General features: G+C 49.4%; 1 protein-coding gene across 6 annotated transcripts in view; it reads left to right on the top strand.

Moving 5' to 3' along the window:
• The window catches only part of fam214a (family with sequence similarity 214 member A), a 185,713-nt gene that overhangs the window by 42,543 nt on the left and 129,488 nt on the right, over nucleotides 1-13,682 (top strand). The window contains exon 1 of one of the 6 annotated variants that reach the window (XM_038812941.1): nucleotides 12,490-12,613. The exons of the other annotated variants lie outside the window; for them this stretch is intronic. The gene's annotated coding sequence lies outside the window, so the exon portion shown is untranslated. Of the gene's footprint in view, nucleotides 1-12,489; nucleotides 12,614-13,682 lie in introns of those variants that run through there. 6 annotated transcript variants of the gene reach the window in all.

Here is a 13,682-nt window from a genome sequence, read left to right as displayed (position 1 = left end):
CGCCGCTTAGCCACCTCCGCACTCCAGTCCTGGTAGATTTGCACTACTGAATTCTCCCACTTGCTGCTCCTCTCTTTCTTGGCCCAGCGCAGTACACACTCCCGGTCACTAAATCGATGGAACCGCACCAGCACCGCCCGCGAGGGTTCATTTGCCTTATGCCTCCTGGCCAGCACTCTGTGAGCTCCCTCAAGCTCCAGGGGCAAATGGAAGGACCCCGCTCCCATTAACGAGCTCAACATCGTGGTCACGTACGACGGGAGATCCGACCCCTCCAGCCCCTCCGCCAGGCCCAGGATCCTCAAATTCTTTCGTCTCGTGCGAACGTCCAGCTCCTCCAAGCGGTCTTGCAACTTTTTGTGAAGTGCCTCGTGCAACTCCACTTTCCCCATGAGAACCACGGCCTCCTCCTCCCGCTCAGCGGCCTGCTGCTGCAACTCCCGAATGGACACCTCCTGGGCCGCCTGGGTCCCAAGCAGCTTGTTGGTAGTCGCATTCAGGGAGTCCAGCAACTCGGCCTTCAGCTCCGCAAAACAGCGCAGAAGAGAGGCTTGCTGCTCCTGCGCCCACTTCCACCAGTCCTCGGGTGTTCCGCCGGCCGCCATTTTGTCCTTCTTCCCCCGCTTTTCTTGGGGAGCTGCTGCAGCTTTTTCCTTTGCCCCACTCCGGGTGAGCACCATAAATTATGGGGAATGCTCATCTAGACACCTTCCCCCACCGGGATTTGTCGAGACAGCGCCGTTTGGGGCCCTCAAATTGGCCCAAAAGTCCTTAAGTAGCAGGAGCTGCGGTGCGGCTTAGCTCCGCATAGCCGCAACTGGAAGTTTCCAAAGCCGATTTTCTGACCGCTCCACTCCTAGTCCAGGCCATCCACCGGTGGAGAATCTGAGATGGAGTGTTCCCACATGGGGAAAAGTCCAAACAGCACCACTACGAGCCCTTAAAAGAGCCCCAAAGTCCGAAAATAGCGGGAGCCACTGAACGTGCGGCTTAGCTCCGCATCACCGCTACCGGAAGTCCGTCCCCGCTTCTTCAATGGCCTTGGTGAGATCTTTTCACAGTTCTTCCCTCTCCTGCTAGAATTCAGCTTTCATAAAGGCCCTCAAGTCAGCTTGAGGCCTCTAAGCTGGCCCTTCCCCCGCCTGCATGCTTGCAGAGGCTTTTGTCTGCTGCTGCTTCAGCCCAATCTTGCACTGTTTCTGAGGGTCTGATAACCAAGAAACATACTATTCCTGGGGGAAAGTACTCCTCGAACATTCACCTACGCCTTTTCATCGAAATTCCAACCCGTGCCGCCGTAAAAAGAGCTCTTTCTGTAACCTTGGGCAGGAGCTGCCTCTGTGTGATCACTCACTCCATGGTGCACACCGGAAGTCCCCTGGCATCCACATTTAACAACGAGATCGGCCTATATGATCCACACTGCAGGGGGTCCTTGTCCCGTTTAAGGATCAAGGAAATCAGCGCCCGTGACATAGTCGGGGGCAAAGCCCCCCCCCTCCCTTGCCTCGTTAAAGGTCCTAACCAACAGGGGGCCCAGCAGGTCTGTGTACATTTTGTAAAATTCGACCGGGAACCCATCAGGGAACCCATCCAGCCTCGGCGCCTTCCCCGACTGCATGCTACCTATCCCTTTGACCAGCTCCTCCAGCTCAATCGGTGCCCCCAGCCCCTCCACCTGTCGCTCCTCCGCCTTCGGAAATCTCAGCCTGTCCAAAAAGCGCCCCATTCCCCCCCCCCGGGGGCTCGGACCGGTACAATTCCCCATAAAAGTCCCTGAAGACCCCATTAATGTCCACCCCCCTTCGCACCACATTGCCTCCCCTATCCGTCACTCCACCAATCTCCCTGGCCATGCTTACGAAGCTGATGCGCCAGCATCCTACTCTCCTTCTCCCCATATTCGTACACCGCTTCCTGTGCCTTCTTCCACTGAGCTTCCGCCTTTCCGGTGGTCAGCAAATCAAACTTGGCCTGAAGGTTACGTCGCTCCCTCAACAGTCCCTCCTCCGGAGCCTCCGCGTATCTCCTGCCACCCTCCCCATCTCCCCCACCAACCTCTCCCTCTCTCTTTGCTCTCCCCTTTCCCTATGGGCTTGGATGGAAATCAACTCCCCTCTAACAACCGCCTTCAATGCTTCCCAAACCGTCCCCACCCGGACCTCCCCATTATCATTGGCCTCTAAGTACCTCTTGATACACCCCCGAACCCGCCCGCCCACCTTCTCATCCGCCAGCAGTCCCACCTCCAGGCGTCAGAGCGGGCGCTGGTCCCTCTCCTCCCCCAGCTCAAGGCCTACCCAGTGCGGGGCATGGTCCGAAATGACTATGGCCGAATACTCAGCATCCTCCACCCTCAAAATCAGCCCCCTGCTCAGGACAAAAAAATCGATCCGGGAATAGGCTTTATGCACGTGGGAAAAAAATGAATACTCCCTGGCCCTCGGCCTCGCGAACCTCCACGGATCCACCCTCCCATCTGGTCCATAAACCCCCTCAACACCTTAGCCGCGGCGGGCCTCCTGCCCGTCCTGGACATGGATCGATCCAATGGGGGATCCAGCACCGTGTTAAAGTCGTCGTCTCTCTCCGGGCCCGTTTGACCGGCCCATTCAGCCCCCTCACATTCCATGTTATCAGCCGGATCAGAAACTCCCTGCCCCCTCCCCTGCCGACTCGCCATAACCCGTCCCCTGCCCGCCCCAGGCCAGCGCCCCTCGCCCGGCCCGTTCCCCACGGCGGCAAACCCCCACCCCGGCCCCCTCTGCAGACTCCAGCTTTCCTGGCCGTTTCAGCAGCAACCTGGTACACCCCCCCCCCCCCCCCCCCCCCCCCCCCCCCCAAGGCCAGGACCCCTCCCAGCCGCGTTACTCCCTCCGTAGCACTCCCGTGAGCCAGCTAACTTCTGCTGACCCCGGCCACTCCCGCCACACCTCCGACCCATCCCAGCGTGGGGCTACTCCTCCTTCCCCAGACCCATCAGCAGATCCTCCTCCTCCCCCTCCTGCCCTTGCGCGGGAAAAAAGCCCGCGCGCTTCTCAGCTCCGACCCCGCCCCCATCCATCCTCAGCGTGGGAAACAGAAGAAAAGCCCGCGCTTTCCCTCTGCCCGACCCCACCCCCGCAAAAAAGACAGCACCCCACCCACGCTAGAAACAACACACAACCAGCTTAAAACAGCATAAAACAGGGACCCTTCCCACCAAAAGTTAACACAGTTATTTACAAACCCCCGACCCTCAGTCAGAGTCCAACTTCTCGGCCCGCACAAAGGCCCACGCCTCCTCCGGGGACTCAAAATAAAAGTGCCGGTCCTTGTAGGTGACCCACAGACGTGCTGGCTGTAACATGCCAAACTTCACACTCTTTCTGTGGAGCACCGCCTTCGTCCGGTTGTACCCGGCCCTCCGCTTAGCCACCTCCGCACTCCAGTCCTGGTAGATCCGCACTACTGTGTTCTCCCACTTGCTGCTCCGCTCCTTCTTGGCCCACCTAAGCACGCACTCTCGGTCAACGAACCGGTGGAAACGCACCAGCACCGCCCGTGGCGGCTCATTCGGCTTGGGCCTCCTGGCCAGTATTCTGTGGGCCCCCTCCAGCTCCATGGGCCCCTGGAAGGACCCAGCTCCCATCAAAACGACCACATCAGTTCAACAAAACGACCACATAGGCCCCCAGGTCTGACCCTTCCAGCCCCTCCGTGAGGCCCAGGATCCGCAAATGTTTCCGCCTCGACCGGTTCTCCATCTCCTCGAACCGCTCCTGCCACTTCTTGTGGAGCGCCTCGTGCGTCTCCACCTTTACCGTGAGGGCCGCGGCCTCATCCTCTCTTTCGGAGGCTTGTTGTCGGAGCTCCCGGATCTCCACCCCCTGGGCTGTCTGCGTCGCCAGCAGCTTGTCCGTATTCGCCTTCAATGAGTCCAGCAGCTCCACTTTTAGCTCCTGAAAACAGCACTGGAGAGTCTCCTGCTGCACCTGCGCCCACTTCCTTCATTGCTCGAGACCTCCACCGGCCGCCATCTTGATTCTCTTGCCCCCGCTTTTTTTTAGGCGCTGCCACCGCTATTCTGCTGGCCACGCTCCTGGTCAAGACCACTGGGGATCCGCTGCAGACACCTTCCCACGTCGGGAACTGTCGAGCAAGTACTGCTGGGGGCCCTTAAAGAGCCCAAAAATCCGTTCCTGGCGGGAGCTGCTGAACGTGCGGCTTAGCTACGCATAGCCGCAACCGGAAGTCCCTGCGCTCAAACTTTTTAAGTGCGCAAACCTGAGACCGTTTAACCGGATTGCACATTCCGCCTTACTATCCTCACCGGGCGTTTCTGAATACCCCCCCCCCCCCCCCCCCCCCCCCCCAGTCCCCAACAAGTAAGGTCCACCATCCCCCTTTTGCAAATCTCTCCCTGCGACCAAGTTCCCCTGTAGTCTGAGAAAACGCAAAATGCCCCCCCCCCCAACCCCCGTCCTTACCTGTACCCAACCGAAAAGTCACCAGCACATCCTCCCCCCCCCATCCCCCTCCACTTTTACAGGTGTGTGGAGTCTTCCCGTGTCTGAAAATCCACCGCATGTCAGAATGGTTAAACAGTATAGTGCTTTTGAACAACCTGAGGATAGGAACAACAGCAAATAATCACATATTAGTTCTTGATGGTTTTTCTTTTTGCAGGATGCACCTGCCATAATGATCTAACAACCATTTAGCTTTAGATGTACTTGTTAATCCTCGCAGTGAAAACAATAATGAAATCCCTTAACAAGAGAAAAAACTAAAAAGCCAAACAGTAGCACATTTTGTTTAGCAGTGTATGAAATGTTAGACCTCAGAAATATATGGTTACAAGAACTGATAAGGAGTTCCATGTAAGAAATGGCAAGGACGAGGGAGAACTTTTCTGTTGCATCTTCCATTGGAACATGTACAATAAGTACTTGTACTGGGAATAGCCAGTCAACACTGCTGATGCTTTTGGGTTCTTAAAAACTTCAGTCACTTACAAAGGCACAACAAAATATATTTCTGTCGTACAATCTTTGACTGAAGTTGCTGCATCAAAGCTTCCTGTCAACCAAAGGATTTGATGTCCCAATCAATCACATCTCCATTGCTTGCATAAAGAAGGCAATGCAGTGTTACCAGAACACTCGACAGATCTCAGTGGTGTGGCTTTATTGCTTAAGATGTGAATAACATGTATAAACTAACATTTACAATGGATTTCATCATGAGAAACAATGGTAGATGTGTTTGAAATGTTGACTGTATAGAATTACTACATCTATCTAAAGAAGCAAATATTTCCCTGTTGAAGAGTTTCGTTGTATTTATATTGTTTTATATACTTGAATAGTGAAAAAAGCTTGCAATTTCAGCAGTTCATTCATGGCTGTCAGCTATACAGCTGTTACTATGGTGCTTCTGATGAATTACAACTTTAGTGTCTTTGCTAGACTGGTACTGCAACTTCTTTGATCTGAAAATTAGAGGGCTGATTAAACTGGATTTGTCCAGTTATATGTGACTACCATGATTACATTGCTCTTCCACAATTTCTGAACAGTTTTAGCCGATGATTATTTTGTTTCCCTCAAACCTTTTAATACAAATTCTAATGGAAAATAGTCTCTTGATGTGCTAAGTTATTTTTGATCTGTAATCTTCTGTTTACTTTTAGGGAGAGCGTTGAGTTTCTAAATTTAGGGTGTTATTTTTATTGTTCCTTTTTTCCTGTAGGCTGTTGGATAAAATCCTCCAAATTGTTGGCTGTAACCACGTTTATCCTATCATGAGCTAACCAGCCTGTTTGTATGAAATGTTTCCTCTTGTATCCTAATTGTTAATCATAGTAACATCACAGTAGGTTCCTGAAATAATACATAGTTGATAGCCAAATTTAGTACACGGTAGCACAGTGGTTAGCACTGTTGCTTCACAGTGTCGGGGTCCCAGGTTCGATTCCCGCTTGGGTCACTGTCTATGTGGAGTCTGCACGTTCTCCCTGTGTCTGCGCGGATTTCCTCCGGGTGCTCCGATTTCCTCCCATAAGTCTCGAAAGACGTACTGTTAGGTGAATTGGACATTCTGAATTCTCCCTCTGTGTACCCGAACAGGCATCGTAGTGTGCCGATTAGGGGATTTTCACAGTTACTTCATTGCGGTGTTAATGTAAGCCTACTTGTGACAATAATAAAGATTATCATATTACAAGAGGTTCAGATGATGCCAAATACTTTTTAGTAAATGTAAAAGAACACGAGTAAAGGTACAGAGATTTTTGCTTAAAGCGCTCCAAGACTAGATATAAATTAGTTTATACAAATAATTTGCCGTAACTTTCCCATGCACTGCACTGGTGTAAATTTCCATGTTGCTGTCAATTTGCTGGTGTTTATGGGTATTCTTTCCGTGGGTCTGGGACTATTGTGCATTTAATGTTTTGCTGGGCAGTTCTCGCTGCCCCTCTTCCCTTCTGAAAATATTGTTTCCTGATTTCAATATGGTTCCATGGGCACCAAATGCCATTTGATAATCCCCAACTCGCCATTATTCATATGGATATTGACATTCTGGAGAGAGTCATTGATAATTCTGATTTTTGCATTTCCACCTTTCCAGTAGGAAAATCTGTATTGACTGATTTCATCTTCCCTTATCCACGGCACTATATAACTGCCTGCAACTGAGATCAACTAACTTGGCATAGACCTGGGATTGAACCTGACATCCTTTGCCTTAATAGCTGATCTGTAAAATCGATACATTTGCAGGGACACTCTTGATTAAGATCTTTACAATTACCAGAAGATTTTTAACATCTCCAGTATGTAGTGGCTTTGAACTGAAAACTGTGAACCATGACTGTATTACAGTTGTTGTGTTATACATAAGCTGCTACTTGATGTAGGCTTTGCTGAAGGATGCTCCAGACTCTGAGATAAGTTCAACATATTTATTGAGCGATTAACAATGCTCCTAAATGAGTTCGTCACTCTGCTAATCTGACTCTAGTAACTCAGTCTACTCTGCTAACTATACAAGCTTGCTCTAGACCACGTGCTAGGGTGTGATGTTGCTGTTAATCAACCCTGTCTTGCTCTCTAGGTTCTTGCTGGTGGAAGAGGCAGAGCCAGTGTGCCTTGTCCTTTATATTGTGGTCGTGTAGTGCCCCCTTGTGGTAATGCTACCTCCTGGGTGTCCTGTCCTGATTACCCATTGGTTGTATCCTGTTCTGATGACCCATTGGTTGCATGTCTGCATATCATGACATCTCCCCCTTTTTAAAGTTTAAAAAATATATATACATGTGTATGTGCCTGCCTAATGTGGCAACGGGAGCTATGGCTGACAGTATTAAGAATGACTGGTATATACAGTGGACATAAAAAAAATGATCATAAGTCCAGTCTCTGGGGTTTCCGTCTGACCCTCGATGACCGACGGAGAGGTGGCGGAGGGGATGCCGGTGTCTTGATAGGTGTGTGGGAGGCACGACTGGTGGACTCGTGGTTTGTGGTGTCTGGAGGTGGCACTTCAACAGGTGGAAGTGGAGGGAGAATTGGTTGTGGACATATGATTTTCCGCAGTGCCCTTCGATTTCTGTGAACAATGGTGCTGTCAGACATTTTTCGCACATAGGATCTGAGCGCGGCCCTCCGAATGATGACAGCCGGGGCAGACCACCCACCATCAGGTGTCTTGATCCTGGGCAGCACGGTAGCACAAGTCAATAGCACTGTGGCTTCACAGCACCAGGCTCCCAGGTTCGATTCCCGGCTTGGGTCACTGTCTGTGCGGAGTCTGCACGGTCCCCCCCCGTGTCTGTGTCGGTTTTCTCCGGGTGCTCCAGTTTCCTCCCACAGTCCAAAGACGTGCAGGTTAGGTGGATTGGCCATGCTAAATTGCCCTTGGTGACCAAAAAGGTTAGGTGGGGTTATTGGGTTACGGGGATAGGGTGGAAATGATAGCTTAAGTGGGTCGGTGCAGATTCGATGGGCCAAATGGCCTCCTTCTGCACTGTATGTTCTATGTTGACAGTGTCTGCTGGGGATAGCACATCCAGATCAGTGGCATGTGCATCATAGTTCTGTTTCTGACTGTTGTGCAGCTGTTGCATCTTTTGTAGTACCGGTGTGTAGGGCTGGAAGTGTTGTTTGCAGGTCCCTGTTCATCAGCAGGTGAGCTGGTGACATGCCAGTTGATAAGGGAGTCGCCTGGTACGCTAGTAGTGCAAGGTGTATGTTGGAGGTGGAGTCCGAGGCCTTGTGGATGAGTTGCTTGACGACTTTGCTGTTGGACTGCGGATAGTGCAGACTGGAGGTGACGTGTCTGAAGTTGTAGCTCTTGGCAAACGTGGAACATTCTTGACTGTGGAAACACGGGCCACTGTCGCTCATGACGGTATTCGGGATGCAATGCCGCGAAAATGTTTCTTTGCACGCTTTGATGACTGTCCTTGAGGTGAGGTCGGACAGCTTCAGCACCTCCGGATAGTTCGAAAAGTAATCGATGAGTAGGATGTAATCGTGACCATTCGCGTGGAATAAGTCAATGCCGACCTTGGACCATGGGGAGGTTTCCAGGTCGTGTTGTTGGAGCGCCTCCTTACTCTGTGCTGGTTGGAACCTCTGGCAGGTTTCGCAGTCCAGGACCATGTCCGTGATATCCTGGTTGATGCCGGGCCAGTAGACGGCTTGTCGGGCCCTGCTTCTGCACTTTTCTATGCCCAAGTGTCCCTCATGAATCTGCCGCAGCACCATGCGCTGGAGAAGCAGCGGGATCACTATTCTGTCCATCTTCAGCAGGACGACGTTGATCAGCATTAGGTCGTCCTTGACGTTGTAGAATTGAGGGCATTGCCCTTTCGGACCACCCATTGTTGAGGTTGTGGGTGACTTGCTGCAACAGGGTGTCTTTGGCTGTCTCTTCTCTGATGAGAACAAGCTTTTTGTCTGTTGCAGGGAGGGTGCTTGCGACATTTGCACCTGCGATTCAATATGCTGGATGATCTCCAGTGGCTCACTCGGTGAGGGGATGGAGTGGGACAATGCATCGGCAATGATGAGCTCCTTGCCAGGCATGTACACCAGATTGAAATCGTACCTCTGGAGTTTGAGCAGAATCCTCTGCAATCGGGGCGTCATGTATTTCAGGTCCTTTTGGATGATGTGGACCAGAGGTCTGTGATCCGTCTCAACGGTAAATGTCGGCAGGCTGTAGATGTAGTCATGGAATTTGAGGATGCCGGTGAGAAGACCGAAACACTCCCTTTCAATCTGCACGTACCTGGTCTCAGTTGGTGTCATTGCCCGTGACGCGTATGCTACTGGGACCCATGATGATGTGTCGTTTTTTTGTAGCAGCACCACCCCAATGCCATCCTGACTCGCATTGGTCGATATCTTAGTTTCCCGGTCTGGGTCAAAGAATGCAAGGACGGGTGCACTGGTGAACTTGGCCTTCGGTTCCAACCACTCTGTCTGGTGTTCCGTCTTCCACTCGATCAGTTTTCTGAGGGCCATTGTGTGAGTGGTCAAGTTTGGGATGAATTTGCCCAGGAAGTTTACCACTCCAAGGAAGTGGAGTACTGCTTTTTTGTCCCCGGGGACTTTCATTGCCTCGATGGCTTTTATTTTGTTCGTGTCCGGGTGTACACTGTGTTTTGATATCTGATCACCCAGGAACTTCACCGTGGATGACCCAAAACAGCACTTGGGTTTGTTTAGTTTGAGGCCATGTTCATGTATTCGTCGGAATACGCTCTTTAGTCATGACACATGTCCCTCCGGAGTTGAAGACCAGATTACGATATTGTCAACATAGACACGAACCCCTTCTATTTCTTCCCTTTTTGGGATTGGGTAATGTTCCCGCATAATGTTTTTGTTTAGATCCTTGGGGTCGATGCAGATGCGTAGATCCCCCGAAGGCCTTTTCACGCACTCCATCGAGCTGACCCAGTCGATTGGTTCAGTGACCTTAAATGCCTTTCTTTTTTAGGCTTGTGAGCTCTGCTTTCAGTTGCTCCCTCAGTGGAGCAGGGACTCTTCGTGGTGCGTGGACCACTGGTTTGACGTCGGGCTGCAGTAGAATCTTGTACGGAAGTGTGCCCATCCCACTGAAGACATCTGGGTACTGGGTCAGGATGTCGTCGTTGCTGGCCTGAAGATCCGGATGCGACGGCGTCATGGTGTAGACCCTTTGGATGAGGTTCAGTTGCTTGCAGGTGTGCGCACCTAGCAGGGACGCCCTGTCTGGTTGAACAATCTCAAAGCGTAGACCTGTCTCTATATGTCGGTTGGACACTGTCAGATGGCAGGACCCCAGTGCCGTAATTGCATTGCCATTGTAGTCCTGGAGTTTGCAAGCAGCTGGAAGGATTTTGGGAGCCTTCTTGATTCTCGTGAAGTCCAACTTCGAGATCAGGTTGGCGGAGCCACCTGTGTCCAGTTTGAACTGGATGGGGCATTGGTTGACATCCATCATTGTGTTCCATTCGTCCTTGGAATCTACGGCAACGATTGATTGGACTTGCGATGTGCCCTGTGTAGTGTATTTGCACTTCGTGATGATGCCTACTCGGTATGTGTTGTCCAGGTAGTCATTGTCTGGATCTATAGCACTACCTTGATCAGAGTCATGGGTTTGGTGTTGCACACTCCTGATGCGATTCTGTTTGAACTTTGGTCGCTGACTCCTGACTTGTGGTGCAGATCTGCACAGGGCTGCATAGTGGTTGAGTTTCCCACAGTGGAGACACTGTTTGCCTCTTGCAGGGCATTTTTTTCTAAAGTGAGCAGTGCCACAGTTTGCACACGTCATGACGTCGGCATCATGACGCTCAGTGCATCGTTGCACCTGCGCAGTGCGGTTCTCGGCCGCTTCGTATTCCTGATCGTATTGTGCATGCGCCGGGCCCCGGGATGAGCGCGCGAAATGGCTGCCGTCGGAGATGTGGAGGCGCTGCATCCGGGAGATGGCCTGAACACTCTCCACCTCGTGGGAGGTTTGTTTTTCTCTCTCAGCATTTTTGTATTGTGAGTAGCGATTTTTTTGAATGTTCATTCACAGTGCACGTTTGAATAGCGATTTTTAAGGTCATGTGTTTGATCTTTAGCAATTGCTCTCGCAGAGGATCAGAGTGGACTCCAAAAAGGATTTGGTCTCTGATCATGGAGTCAGTTATGTCACCGAAGTTGCAGGATTGTGCTAGCTGTCTAAGGTTAGTGAGATAACTATTGAAGGATTCATCTTTACCTTGCATCCTCTGTTTAAAGATGTTGTACTCAAATATCTTGTTCGTGTCAACCTCGCAGTAGCTGTCGAATTTCTACAGGATAGTTTGGTATTTTGTTTTGTCTTATCCTTCTGTGTATTGAAACGAGTTGAAGATCTCTGTCACATGGTCACCCGCAGTGGTCAGTAGAGGAGCTATCTTCCGAGCATCGGTCGCGCCATTTAGGTCGGATGCTTCCACGTATAGTTGGAATTTTTGTTTGAACGAACGCCCGTCAACACTAAGATTACCGGTGGTCCTGAGTTGATAAGGAGCCTGAATCTTGTCCATTAGTTTCCTTAATTGAATCTTGTCCATTAGTTTCCTTAATTGTTTTGTTGAGGCTAGAGGGTGGGGTTATTATGATGGGCATTCTTGGTGGATACCATAGGAGATTCAACTATTGTGCAGGAAGAAAAATGAATAATTAGTCGCTTCTTCTTGAGTTGAGTGCTGTGTCATTAAGACTTGCCATCTGGCTGGTAATTGCTCAGCTTTGGGGAACTGACTTAAGCAACTTGCCTTTGCATATGAACGTAGCTGATCAGAGATAATGAAGGGCGGTGAAGGAAATGTATTCTTCCTTTAAAAATAAGTACCTTTTGTTTCATTTCAGAGCCATTAAGTGAAAATCACTTATTGTCACGAGTAGGCTTCAATGAAGTTACTGTGAAAAGCCGCTAGTCGCCTGTCCAGGGAGGCTGGTACGGGAATCGAACTGTGCTGCTGGCCTGCTTGGTCTGCTGTCAAAGCCAGCGATTTAGCCCAGTGAGCTAAACCAGCCCCAAGTTATCTATTGATTGTTTTCACATTGTGAAAATAATTTCCATGACTTTTGTGCACTAAGAATTATGTAACAAAAACTGCTTAATAACTAGATAAATTGTAACCCTTGTTCATTATGTACAGATCTTTTAAAGTTTTTACGTCTGGATCTTGTACAGTTTAATATAAACACTGGCTCAGTTCTATAATTGCCATTGTGAGCTGCTGTTGTACTCTGAACTTTAATTTACCTGTTTGCAGCTGAGAGCAGGGCAGCTGAGCAGGAAACTATAGTAGAGTTTGGACACTGGATTTCAGTGTTGCTGCCAGCCAATCCGCTTGCACGGCTGTTGCTATGCTTGCTATAAGCCTGCCTCATTGCAAAAACAGTGCATTGCAGAGTGATAGGCTGGAGCTAATATGCACCACGGCAGAACATGTTGTTTTGACCATTGCAGACATCTGGTGCACTCAGATACTGACAGTACAGCCCAGCATTAGCCAGAGGCAACTTCCTTTACTCAAGGAGTCAAACATTCTTTGTTCAAAAAGGAAAATTATGGCTGCATAGAAAAGGTGTGTACTATGAAGAGTGTTTTTCTACATTATATTTTCATTGCTTTTCCTCAGTTTTTCCCCCCTGTAACATGTTTAAGGGGGTGGAACACAAGAGTGTACACAGAAATGTTGAGTTTTCTCTAACTTTGTTTTTTTTATTATGTGATTGAGGTCAGTAGATTTATTATGTGTGACTCACATTGCCATCAATTATCCATGAATGGGAAAGGTTCAAGTTTTTTTCATTATGTTTTATTTGCGTTTTGTAGATCAGCATTCTTTGATTTCTGCCTGCTGGAATATTTTATTTACAATAGAATGACCTCCCTCAGAGACCTAGCAAAGCCATATCAAACCTTTGTCACTGTCTGCTTTAGGTGAGACACAGTTTATACTCCATGCAAATAACAGACTAGAACCCTTGCAAAGGCACCTTCCAGACAGCCTACTGCATTTACATGGCTTCTGTTCTGAGCTATGAATTTGATATATTCTCAGGCAATCTTGTCTGTGAAACAACTCCGTATAAAGGTAACAAACTCAACCAGCACCTGCTTTTTTCAAGAATTAACTTGCAAATTAGTGGTTTACACACCAGTATAAAATCTATTAATTCTTTTTGATGTCTCTCACAGAAGTATGTTTTTATTTCAAGCGCTGTGTTTTTAAGCCTACAAGCACTACTGAGACAACTCTTAAGTTTTAAATATGTTCAAATTTTATAACTTGTTTCCTGACACTTGAAAATGTTTTTTTTTTGAAAGGCTCAGTCTCTCAGTGAAGTAAGGTACAATTGATCTTTTATGTGGGGAAGTTACTATCAGACATTTGACAGCAGCAGTGTGGTTAGTCCCTGTGACTGTGCTACCCCCACCCCTGCTCACTGTGTAATGTTGGTGGAAACAGAATGGTCTTGCTCCCTAGTGTGGCAGGCATTGAGGTGTGCTCTCTACTGTAAGTGCAGTGCACAAGTTTTTCTTACTGCTGGTTTTCTTTCTTACCTACTTATCACTGTACCATCATCTTCCATGTCCCAACCCGAATCCCAACAATAAACACACCCCTTCCTTGTTTGTCTATGCCTCTG

The sequence above is a fragment of the Scyliorhinus canicula genome, chromosome 12 (genome assembly GCF_902713615.1).
Source record: "Scyliorhinus canicula chromosome 12, sScyCan1.1, whole genome shotgun sequence".
NCBI classification, from domain to species: domain Eukaryota; kingdom Metazoa; phylum Chordata; class Chondrichthyes; order Carcharhiniformes; family Scyliorhinidae; genus Scyliorhinus; species Scyliorhinus canicula.
Note: the sequence above shows the minus strand (reverse complement) of the source record. Positions and strands in the feature narration are given on the sequence as shown.